At 38.5% G+C, this 12,741-nt stretch overlaps 1 non-coding gene across 1 annotated transcript; it reads right to left on the reverse strand.

Annotated features, from left to right (window-relative positions):
- Nucleotides 1-3,671: 3,671 nt before the first annotated feature.
- Nucleotides 3,672-3,778, reverse strand: LOC112393541 (U6 spliceosomal RNA). The gene has a single exon (XR_003001940.1). It is a non-coding gene; the product is annotated as a U6 spliceosomal RNA (small nuclear RNA).
- Nucleotides 3,779-12,741: the final 8,963 nt, after the last annotated feature.

Genomic DNA, 12,741 nt, shown 5'->3' on the forward strand with positions numbered 1-12,741 from the left:
TTAAATGGTGCCAAACCATAGTGAAGATCATAGCTCTTGTCATTGATCATTGGCTCTCACTGGATAATATGGAGATGGCCATTGTCCAGCTAACTTGGTCCTACTAGACTCTGCTCCTCCACTGTTTCTAGTTCATGCTTGGTGTTAGGAATCTTTGAAAGGACTGGGGGGCCAACCATTCAGCCTCTCTGGGTGCACCACACAGACACCCTCTTGTCTTGCCAGGTTCTGTGTCTCACCGCACCTTCTGAATCCTGACCTCTTTCCAATATTGAGAAAACTTTTCCTTTTCCCTTTTGCTGCCCTAGAAGGTACTCTGGCTATCCCATCTGCCTTCAGCCCACATGGACCTACCTCTTCAGTGAGTGTAGACATTGCCAAGAGTCAGGAAGAGCTGTAGAATCCAAGCAGCTTGTGTTCTGTGCCCTTTAAGATATTAAGCGTTTGTCTGCCTTCTTGAAACTATTGAGGTGTACATAGAGCAAAATACAAGTCAAAGATTCAAAAAATTATTCTACTCCAGTGGCATAACAAAGGCCTCCTCTTGGCTTCAGCAGGGCAGAGTTTTGGTGAGTACACTCCAGATTGTATGTCTTTTTATCTGGGTGAATAAAGCACACAACATTATCTTCTTGATTTTTTTGGCTGTACATAGACTAAACTGTTTTTCTGTTTTCAACCAGCTGCTATAATTTCAACATAAGAGAAAAAACACTTCTTCATTAACTCTAAAAAGCAATAATTATAATAGTTTATAATTTACACCTGTTGATAAATATCCCCATAACATTAGTGAACACTGCTTCTCTGGGCTGGTTATTGTATTTGGATTTTTATAGCAACATTCAAACTACAAGGAAGCTAAGTTGTTTTTTGTTTGTGCTGTTTAGGGGATGGGTGTTGGGAACCATTGGTTTTGTTGATTAATCAGAAATTAATTGCTGTAAGTTAAATGCATAGCTGTTTGGAATTTAATAGCTAAATTTTAAGGATAGAAAATATTATTTAATATGGAAAATTTCAGAAATATTTCAAAGTACAGAGAATAGTCTAACACTCATATACTCACCAACCAGCTTAATTATTAACTCATGGCCGATCTTGTTTTATTTTTATCCCCTCATTTTCCTTCTCTCTATCCCTTTTCCAGTTATTTTGAAGCCAATCCTAGGCATCATATAGTTTATCTGTAAATATTTCAGTAGATATCTCTAAATGGTAAAGGACTTAAAAAAATCAACATAATCTTAACGCAGTCATTGCTCTTAAAAGTTAAACAGTGATGAAAGAACACTTTGTGTCCTTATCTTGTCTCTTTATTTAAAATTTACTATTAAATTTATGTCAACAGCATAAATCTTCACACACTAACATATACTGAAGGATATCCTGGATATGTTGTTAAGTGAAAGTGCAAATATTAGAATAATTTTTATAACATGATTCAATTTCTATTTTAAAATATTATAAATAACTACATCTGTTTTTGTTTAAACATATAAAGGGATAGACACATATAAAATGAAGAACAAAACTGGTTCTCAAACCAAGAGCAGTTGTGACTTTTAAAATAAGAATAATCACAGTTGGTATTGGAGATGGGTATAGGACTCTCACTTTGAACCTATTCTTTAGTGTTTTTTATTTATAAAATATATGTGTATTACTTTTGGAATTAAGTTTTCAAAAAAGAATTCATGAAAGGGAGAACTTAAATTATGTCAGTATGAGAAATGAGAGACATTCTCAGATCAGGATGTCCTGTCCAAATATTGTCCTTCAGTTGGATAATCTCACTCCTGGGTTAATAAGAGTAGCAGCTAGCATGTACAGAGTGTTGGCTATGTGCCAGACACTTTGACAAATGCTTTCAATCTGATTGTTTCTCACCATAACCTGTTGACGTGGGTATTCCCATTTCATATAGGAAGAAACATGATCTTGATCAGTTAAATAGCTTGGTAGAGTTTGGAAGAGGCTGACCTGGCTTGGAAGTGAGGTGGTGGGACTCCCCTGCCCATGTACTTCATTGATCATTCCACTTCACTAAGAACTGAAGGAGTCACTGTTATAGAATGAGTTTTGTTATTTCAATTTATACTTGTTTAACTCTTTTGTTGCTTAGTGTCCACATTAGGTTAATTTTTTTTTTTTTTTTTTTGCGGTACGCGGGCCTCTCACTGCTGTGGCCTCTCCCGTTGCGGAGCACAGGCTCTGGACGCACAGGAACAGCGGCCATGGCTCACGGGCCCAGCCGCTCCGCAGCATGTGGGATCCTCCCAGACCGGGGCACGAACCCGCGTCCCCTGCATCGGCAGGTGGACTCTTCAACCACTGCGCCACCAGTGGTTAATTTTTATTTTACTATAAATTTTTTTTTCACTATAATTTTTATTTTACTATATTTTATTTTTATTTTACTATATTTTATTTTATTTTACTATAAACTCAATAGCTCAGGCAAGACCAAGTAGTAATGCCTCTCAGTTCCCCGCTTATCTGTAGAGTCTGGCCTGAAGGACTAAGGGGAGAAACAACCTCAAAAGAACTTCATGCTTTTCTGATATGAGAAACATTTAAATAATAGTAGGCAGGTGGTTCTTGTCAATAGTGGCTTTCTGTGCAGTTATCCAGCAGCCTAACTTTTCTTTCTTGCTGAAAATTGTTATAAAGCTCTTCTTCATTTATCTGTTCCATAAACAGGACAAAGGGGTTACAAGTGTATGGGAATAGAAGTGCCCAGCACTTTTATTTGGGATACATTTCAAATCATAGATGTAGACAAGCTATAACTATCTTTTTAAAAAAGTTGTATGGTTTAGTCCTTGCATACTGTAGCAAATTTATTTTTCACAACTTTACCTTAGCATTCACGATGCTTTGGGCTTTTTCAGGTCTTTTTGTTGTTGTTGTTCAGGAATAACAAATTAACTTTATTATGTAACATAAAAAATGCAATAGGAAAGCAAAATAGCCTATAACAAAATACCTACATACACACATACTATGGTACATAAATTATTTATGTATTCTAAACAGTATTATATCCCTTACCTACTAGGGATAATTGAGATATGACTGAGTATCCAAAAGAAAACTGTCTCTAACTAAGGAAAATTGATCCTTACAAAAATTGGCTGAAATTATTCAAGTAATTTTTTAAAAAGGTGAGTGTTTTGAAACTTTCTATCCTCTGCACTCCTTTTTTCTATCCATCCTATCAGGGAGCCATAGGAGCTTAAAAGATTTTTGAGAAAATGCCCGTCTTCCAGAACTTAGACCACTTGATGTCCCTCTTTACACACAGTGAAAAAGTACAGTGAGTATGAACTACTTCACACACTGCAGGAAGATACTGTCCAATCCTGCTTGTATTATTAAAATAAGATTTGAGACTTTAATCATTTAGATTTAAATTTTTGCTCTTCAGGTAAGCTGAATGGTAGGTCACTCTAGTGGGTAGTTCACAGTGTTTGGTGAAATAAATTTAATATTAATTCTTCTCCAAATGTATAGCTCTACTCTGTGTCTCTGTATGGATACTCCAGAGGTATTTTGAGGAATCTTACAAGTACTTTTTTTTTTAAAACATCTTTATTGGAGTATAATTGTTTTATAATGGTGTGTTAGTTTCTGCTTTATAGCAACGTGAATCCGCTATACATATACATAAAAATATGGAATGCTTCACGAATTTGCATGTCATCCTTGCACAGGGACCATGCTAATCTTCTCCATATCGTTCCAATTTTAGTATATATGCTGCTGAAGCGAGCACACAAGTACTTATAATTATGTTTGGTGAGATGGTTTAAAATCAATTATAACTCCTTTAGGAGGTCCTGGGGGACGTTTTGCTCTGAAGGGGGAAGAATTTTCCGCCGCCTAATGTCAGGAAATGTACATGCTTTGGAAGCTCTTTAGTTAGTTCAGAAACCATATTGTAGGAAACCCAGTTCTGTAACCTGCCCTCTAGGTAGGTCTCACATCAGTGTGTGGGGAAATTTGTGAATTTAGGACTGATAAACTGCAACCTTATTCCTCCAAGGAGATGTATTTTTCCTGTGACTTACATACCATGATTGGTTTTTTAGTTAATTCTTCCTCTGGATTATCTTGCAGTTGTTGCTAGAAAGTAAGTGTCCAGATATGGGTGTTTGGTTGTGTGATAAATGTAACTTTAATATAAAGCATTTGGCAGAGGAGGATTCTGTAAGGTCATGGTTTTCATGATATTTTAAGTGTTAGGACTGGAAATTTTCTTAAAGATCTCTACTCAACTCTAACTCATTAGGAAACTGTGGCTCCAACAAAGTTAAGCAGCTAGTGGCAATTCCAGGACTAGAGAGATCATGTTGAGCCATGGCTAGGTGTTTTGGCTCTGAAGTCCCACAGTGTACCCCTGCCACTTAATAGCTGTGTGACCTTGTGCAAGTCAAATCACCTCTCTGTGCTTCAGTTTCCACATCTGAAAATAGGATAGTCTTAGTACATAGTTTGCAGGGATATTATAAGGATTAAATAAATGAATATGAGTTAAACATTTAGCACAGTGCCTGGTATACATTGAGTACTGAATAAATGCTGTTAGAATTAGAATTCATGTTTCTTACCTCTCAGTTGATTGCTTTATAGTTGTGCCACATTGTTTCTCCTGACATCCCTGAAATATATTTGATATAGCATTAAAAATGTTTGATTAGTGTTATTTCTCATTAGAATTGATAAAATATTTTTAAAAAGAACACATATTTAACAAGTATCATGACTATTTTTTTTTCCATATGAGAGATGGCTATGTAATAAATGAAGAATTTGGAATGAAATGAAAAAATTAAATGATGTATGTCTGAGTATATTCAGATAGAATTTTATTATTCTTTTTTTTGAATTTTATTTTATTTTATTTTATATAGCAGGTTCTTATTATTTATTCATTTTATACATATTAGTATATAGATGTCAATCCCAATCTCCCAATTCATCACACACACCCCCAACCCCCCTGCCGCTTTCACGCCTTTGTGTCCATACATTTGTTTTCTATATCTGTGTCTCAATTTCTGGCCTGCAAACCGGTTCATCTGTACCATTTTTCTAGGTTCCACATATATGCGTTAATATACGATATTTGTTTTTCTCTTTCTGACTTACTCCACTCTGTATGACAGTATCTAGATTCATCCACGTCTCTACAAATGACTCAACTTTGTTCCTTTTTCTGGCTTAGTCATATTCCATTGCATATATGTACCACATCTTCTTTATCCGTTTATCTGTTGATGGGCATTTAGGTTGCTTCCATAACTTGCCTATTGTAAATAATGCTGCAGTGAACATTGGGGTGCATGTGTCTTTTTGAATTATGGTTTTCTCTGGGTATACACACAGTAGTGGGGATTGTTGGGTCATATGGTAATTCTATTTTCAGTTTTTTAAGGAACCTCCATACTGTTCTCCATAGTGGCTGTATCAATTTACATTCCCATCAACAGTGCAAGAGCGTTCCCTTAACTCCACACCCTCTCCAGCATTTGTTGTTTGTAGATTTTCTGATGATGCCCATTTGAACTGGTGTGAGGTGATTCCTCATTGTGGTTTTGATTTGCATTGCTCTAATAATTAGTAATGTTGAGCAGCTTTTCATGTGCTTCTTGGCCATCTGTATGTCTTCTTTGGAGAAATGTCTACTTAGGTTTCTGCCAATTTTTTGATTGGGTTGTTTGTTTTTTTCATATTAAGCTGCATGAGCTGTTTATATATTTCGGAGATTAATCCTTTAATTGTGTATTGTTTGTTGTTTTTCCCTTGCTGCTTTTAATATTTTTTCTTTGTATTTAATTTTTTATATTTTGATTAATATGTGTCTTGGCATGTTTGTCCTTAGATTTATCCTGTATGGCACTCTCTGTGCTTCCTAGACTTGACTAACTATTTCCTTTCCTGTATTAGGGAATTTTTCAACTATAATCTCTTGAAATATTTTCTCAGTTCCTTTCTTTTCCTCTTCTTCCTCCGGTCCCCTATAATTTGAATGTTGGTGCGTTTAATGTTGTCCCAGAGGTCTCTGACACTGTCCTCAATTCTTTTCATTCTTTTTTCTTTATTCTGCTCTGTGGTAGTTATTTCCACTATTTTATCTTCCAGGTCACTTATCGGGTCTTCTGCCTCAGTTATTCTGTTATTGATCCATTCTAGAGAATTTTTAGTTTCATTTATTGTGTTGTTCATCACTTTTTGTTTGCTCTTTAGTTCCTCTAGGTCCGTTTTAAACGTTTTTTGTCGTTTCTCCATTCTATTTCCAAGATTTTTGATCATCTTTACTATCATTATTCTGAATTCTTTTTCAGGTAGACTGCCTATTTCCTCTTCATTTGTTAGGTCTGGTGGGTTTTTGCCTTGCTCCTTCATCTGCTGTGTGTTTCTCTGTCTTCTCATTTTGCTTAACTTACTGTGTTTGGGGTCTCCTTTTTGCAGGTGCATGTTTGTAGTTCCCGTTGTTTTTGGTATCTGTCCCCAGTGGCTAAGGTTGGTTCAGTGGGTTGTGTAGGCTTCCTGGTGGAGGGGACTAGTGCCTGTGTTCTGGTGGATGAGGCTGGATCTTGTCTTTCTGGTGGGCAGGTCCACGTCTGGTGGTGTGTTTTACGGTGTTTGTGTCCTTATTATGATTTTAGGCAGCCTCTCTGCTGATGGATGGGGTTGTGTTCCTGTCTTGCTAGTTTTTTGTCATAGTGTGTCCAGCACTGTAGCTTGCTAGTTGTTGAACAGAGCTGGGTCTTGGCGTTGAGATGGAGATCTCTGGGAGATTTTTGCCATGTGATATTATGTGGAGCTGGGAGGTCTCTTGTGGACCAGGGTTCTGAACTTGGCTCTCCCACCTCAGAGGCACAGCCCTGATGCCTGGCTGGAGCACCAAGAGCCTGTCATCGACACGGCTCAGAATAAAAGGGAGAAAAGAAAGAAGGAAAGAAAGAAGATAAAATAAAGTAAAATAAAATAAAGTTATTAAAGTAAAAAATAATTATTAAAAAAATTTTTAAAGTAAAAAAAAAAAAAAAAGGAGAGAAAGAAGAGAGCAACCAAACCAAAAAACAAATCCACCAATGATAACAAGTGCTAAAGACTATACTAAAAAAAACCAAACAAACAAAAAACCCTGACAGAACCCTAGGACAAATGGTAAAAGCCAAGCTATACAGAGAAAATCACACACGGAAGCATACACATACACACTCACAAAAAGAGAAAAAGGGAAAAAAATATATATCATTTCCCCTGAAGTCCACGTCCTCAATTTGGAATGATTCATTGTCTATTCAGGTATTCCACAGATGCAGGGTACATCACGTTGATTGTGGAGATTTAATCCGCTGCTTTTGAGCCTGCTGGGAGAGATTTCCCTTTCTCTTCTTTGTTCGCACAGCTGCTGGGGTTCAGCTTTGGATTTGGCCCGTCCTCTGCGTGTAGGTCACCTAAGGGCATCTGTTCTTCGCTCAGACAGGATGGGGTTAAAGGAGCAGCTGATTAGGGGGCTCTGGCTCACTCAGGCTGGGGGGAGGGAGGGGTATGGAGTTTGGGGCGAGCCTGCAGCGGCAGAGGCCGGCGTGACTTTGCACCAGCCTGAGGTGCACTGTGTGTTCTCCCGGGGAAGTTGTCCCTGCATCACGGGACCCTGGCAGTGGCGGGCTGCACAGGGTCCCGGGAGGGGAGTTGTGGAGAGTGACCTGTGCTTGCAGACAGGCTTCTTGGTGGCGGCAGCAGCAGCCTTAGCATCTCATTCCCGTCTCTGGTGTCCTCGCCGATAGCCTCGGGTAGCGCCCATCTCTGGAGCTCCTTTAAGTGGCGCTCTTAAAATCCCGTCTCCTCGAGCACTAGGAAACAAAGAGCCAAGAAAGAAAGAGTCTCTTGCCTCTTCGGGAGCTCCAGAATTTTTCCCGGACTCCCTCCCGGTAGCTGTGACGGTCTATCCCCTTCAGGCTGTGTTCACGCAGCCAACCCCCGTCCTCTGCCTGGGATCTGACCTCTGAAGCCGGAGCCTCAGCTCCCAGCCGCCTCCCGCCCTGGCGGGTGAGCAGACAGGCCTTTCGGGCTGGTGAGTGCTGGTCGGCACCGATCCTCTGTGCGGGGATCTCTCCGCTTTGCTCTCCGCACCCTGTTGCTGCGCTCTCCTCCGTGGTTCTGACGCTCCCTCTTCTGCCACCCACAGTCTCCGCCCGCGAAGGGGCTTCCTAGTGTGTGGAAACTTTTCCTCCTTCACAGCTCCCTCCCACTGGTGCAGGTCCCGTCCCTATTCTTTTGTCTCTGTTTTTTCTTTTTTCTTTTGCCCTACCCAGGTACGTGGGGAGTTTCTTGCCTTTTGGGAGGTCTGAGGTGTTCTGATATTGTTCAGTAGGTGTTCTGTAGGAGTTGTTCCACATGTAGATGTTTTTCTGATGTATTTGTGGGGAGGAAGGTGATCTCCACGTCTTACTCTTCTGCCATCTTGAAGCTCCAGCCTCCTGAGTCCCTCTTGATACTGTTGAATTACTCAGTGAACTCACTGGAGCTATTCTACCTCTGGACGTCCTGTTTTGTGATATAGTAAAAGTCATTGTTTAAGCCAGTTTTACTCAGCCTTCTACTATTTTTAATGGAAACATGCTAATTGATACAATGTAAAGTCATGTAATTGTAATTCTGGTTTCTGTGTATTCTTTAATCGTAGTTGCCAGAATGAGCTGAAGTCTGAAAATTGCTCCGCAGGACCAGGCATAGCATGGGCCTCTTCTCTTGTGGTTTCACTTGCCAATGACCACTATCTTGATAACTGTAAGTATTTAAACTTATATTAACCAGTTATATTTCTTTATACCTTGAGTTAATGTTTTAGGTACAATTATTTAAATATTAAATTATAAAATTATTAATCTCATAGGGTCTCATTTTGCTGCAATTTCATTTCCTCTCTTAAGTTCTTTGGATATCGTCATTCTGGGGCCAACCTGAATGGGGGATTACTTCAGATAGTATAAGGAATGCTATAGATCTTTTGTTACATTAGCACAGCCATCGCCTTTGAATTGACATAGTGTTTTCCTAACGGAAGTGTGCCTTAAAATGTGTCTTAGGTCTTAAAAATGTGTCTTAGGTGTCTGAAAATTAACTTTCCTCCTTTTTTTTGAAGTCATGAGGACAAAATCATGCACTAGCAATTGTAGATTAAGAAGACTGAACATATGTGAATTGGGATTCATGTTGTGATAAATGAAACAAAAAAATTAACTTGACATATATTTCAGATATATTTAATTTTTCTGCTGGATGATTACTAGACATAGGTGTTAATTCATTCATGTAAATCACCAGGGTTACAATTTATAGGAGCCTTATAAAATAAATACAGTTGGATAATGATCAACTCTATAAGGAGGGCTTACCACCTTTAGGAAATCTTCCTTAATTAATTTCACTCCTGAATAAGACACTCTGTTTTGGCTACTATCTCTTTACACACTCTTACTGTGTATAGTTACTGGCCGAGTAGTATCCCCGTTTCATAGTAAAGGGGGAGTAACCTTTCTTTTAAGGAGGTTCCATGAAGAGATTTGTCGTTAGCAACCAGACCACGAATTTAGAGGATGGGGGGTCTCAGTTAAGTGTGACAGTGTACCCTTAGGTATTTTATCAGTCATCTAGGCAAAGTAAACTGTGAATGAGCTGCACAGATGGGGCCTGTTCAGAGAGACCCTTAGGAAAGTACTCACGTGGGACCCGGGCCCTTGGCATTGCAGTATAGTGATTTCTTCTTTTCTTGGTGTTCAGTAGACTAATAGATTATGATCACTGTTCTTAATCAAAGAACAGCACCGCTATTCCCCTTTCTGGTAGAAAGGCTGCTGTATATTTAGAATGAGGAGGAAGAAAAGAAATACCTGCATAAAGCTTAAGAAATACCTGCTTAAAGCCTGTTAATTGAGAACACCTGCTTGCCAGCACTTTTAGTAGGTATGTCTGTAGAGAGAGACTGGGAAGAAACTGTTCTTTCCTGTTCCATATAAGGCAAAACAAAGGTGTGAAGGATGTCACTGTGGGTTTTCGATTTCTGTCCATAGACAAGTCAAAACCTTTTTCAGGATTCTGTCTACTTTCTGGGAAAACTTCCTCCAATTCAGTCCCTATAGAAACTCACCTGTAGGGGTGAAATGTCTTTTCATTTTCTGCTTCACTCCCTAGTTGAGCAATACCAGCTTTGGATGATTAAAATTCTTTCACTTTCAGGCAGACTTCTGGAAGTACTATGAGTAATATTGAGATATTATTTGGCATTTCATTTGATAGGAAATAAAAATCATGTAAGTCTCAATCTTCTGGCATCCTGAAATTTCCACCCCATCTTGATATAAAGAATTAAAGTACAGTTTATGCTGGAGATGAGAGGTTTCCATAATCTGGGAGAATATTAGGACAGGCCCTAAAAATTCTGTCTTTAATGGCGTCCATGAGGCCCACAGCCTCAGATTAGTGTTGAATCACTAGCTCCTTTGGGGAATAAGAATGTGAATATTTGTTGGGACCAAGGGGTTTATGTAGCTATTATGATGGACTCCATAAGCTTGACTGCTTTTTATGCATCTTACACAAAGTGAAATAGTAAAGTCTTTTTGAAAATTTTAGTGTGTCTCATTTGTATTAAGGAGTGCCAAGAAAATTGTGTGTGTGTGTGTGTGTGTCTGTGAAAAATCACAGGGCAGAGCAGTGATCACTTGTTAGCCCCTCTGTCCTCTGGGAGAAACTTTTTCAAATGCTAAAAGCTTTTAAGTTCTGTGTTTCATTTCAATAAGGGAGGTGAAATTCCAATGTAGGGTCACATAAAGCCCCATCTAATTATATAATAGATCACATTCATTTCCACATTTCAGAGTATTCTTACATGTTTTGCAAGTGTTTTTGTCCAGTTTCTATCCTATAATGTAAGCCTTTTTGTGAACAAATCTTCTGTATTCTAATTCTTTTGTATCTTGCACATGATACACTGCAAACTGCAGGGATTCAGTAAATCCTTATAACTTGCCAGTTTTAACTAGTAGATAAGATAGTCCTTTAGAGGTTACCAAAAAACTTTAGCAATTAACAGCAGGAGCAGCCTTAAGCTCTTTTTTTAAGGAATATATTTAGGGAAGGATGTGTAAACATTTCAGTAGTCTTAGTAGCATTCTGCCTGTGATTTCCACTTCTTAAAGTAATAGACTTATATAATTTAAGCACTTCAGCTGCTAATCTATTAAGTATATAATTGTCCTATATACATTTTCTTTTATACATCCCTGTTGACTATACCTTACTTCCTGTTTTGTTTTTCAGGATCTTTTCATTGTTAGTTCAAATGCCAGTTTTCTTGCCCAGTCAAGTAAGACGTAAAGTACAGGAGGGAGGCTGGGTCTTTGGGGTATCAAGACTGCTCTTTCCCCTGGGCTCATTTGACCCATTATTTGCCTACTATCTGTGAGAGTGCACAACTGACCAACAATTGGCATTTAATGGCAACAATGAAGCCTATAGTCTCAGAGAGATGCAGGTACCCAAGGCTACAGTTGAAGGAAGAAACAAATACACCAGAATAGATGTATCTGCCTTGGTTAATAAAGATCACAGATGGAAATACTTTTTTTCCCCCTGTTGACATGCTGGGATTTTAGAACTGATGCTATTAATCAATCTGTCCTAAAACAGAAACAGTTGCAAATATGTAATATAGAGTATCCGTGGAATAGAAAACAAACCTTTAACTAAGCCTGTTTTTTTTTGAAGTTGGAAAATGTTGTCAGCCTGTTTTTGATATAATTGAAAATGTTTAGAAGCTTTCATGAAGAGTTGATTAATATATCAAAATCAGAAAAGGCCGTTTTCACTGTTGGTGGGAATGTAAATTGATACAGCCACTATGGAGAACAGTATGGAGGTTCCTTAAAAAATGAAAAATAGAACTACCATATAACCCAGCAAACCCACTACTGGGTATATACCCTGAGAAAACCATAATTCAAAAAGAGTCATGTACCACAGTGTTCATTGCAGCTCTATTTACAATAGCCAGGACATGGAAGCAACCTAAGTGTCCATCGACAGATGAATGGATAAAGATGTGGCACATATATACAATGGAATATTACTCAGCCATAAAAAGAAACGAAATTGAGTTATTTGTAGTGAGGTGGATGGGCCTAGAGTCTGTCATACAGAGTGAAGTAAATCAGAAAGAGAAAAACAAATACTGTATGGAATCTTATTTAAAAAATCCATATATATGGAATCTTAAAAAAAAAAATGGTTCTGAAGAACCTAGGGTCAGGACCGGACTAAAGATGCAGATATAGAGAATGGACTTGAGGACACGGGGAGGGGGAAGGGTAAGCTGGGGCGAAATGTGAGAGTGGCATGGATATATATACACTACCAAATGTAAAACAGATAGCTAGTGGGAAGCAGCCGCATAGCACAAGGAGATCAGCTCTGTGCTTTGTGACCACCTAGAGGGGTGGGATAGGGAGGGTGGGAGGGAGGCTCAAGAGGGAGGAGATATGGGGGTATATGTATACATATAGTTGATTCACTTTGTTATAAAGCAGAAACCAACACAACATGGTGAAGCAATTATACTCCAATAAAGATGTTTAAAAAAAAGGCAATTTTGAGTCTAATTTTGATTGTTTACTGTGTAATACAGGATTCTTGGCTTTGAAATTCTGCCATGCAGGGTGAAAA

The sequence above is a fragment of the Neophocaena asiaeorientalis genome, unplaced genomic scaffold, assembly GCF_003031525.2.
Source record: "Neophocaena asiaeorientalis asiaeorientalis breed wild unplaced genomic scaffold, Neophocaena_asiaeorientalis_V1.1 scaffold40, whole genome shotgun sequence".
NCBI lineage: Eukaryota > Metazoa > Chordata > Mammalia > Artiodactyla > Phocoenidae > Neophocaena > Neophocaena asiaeorientalis.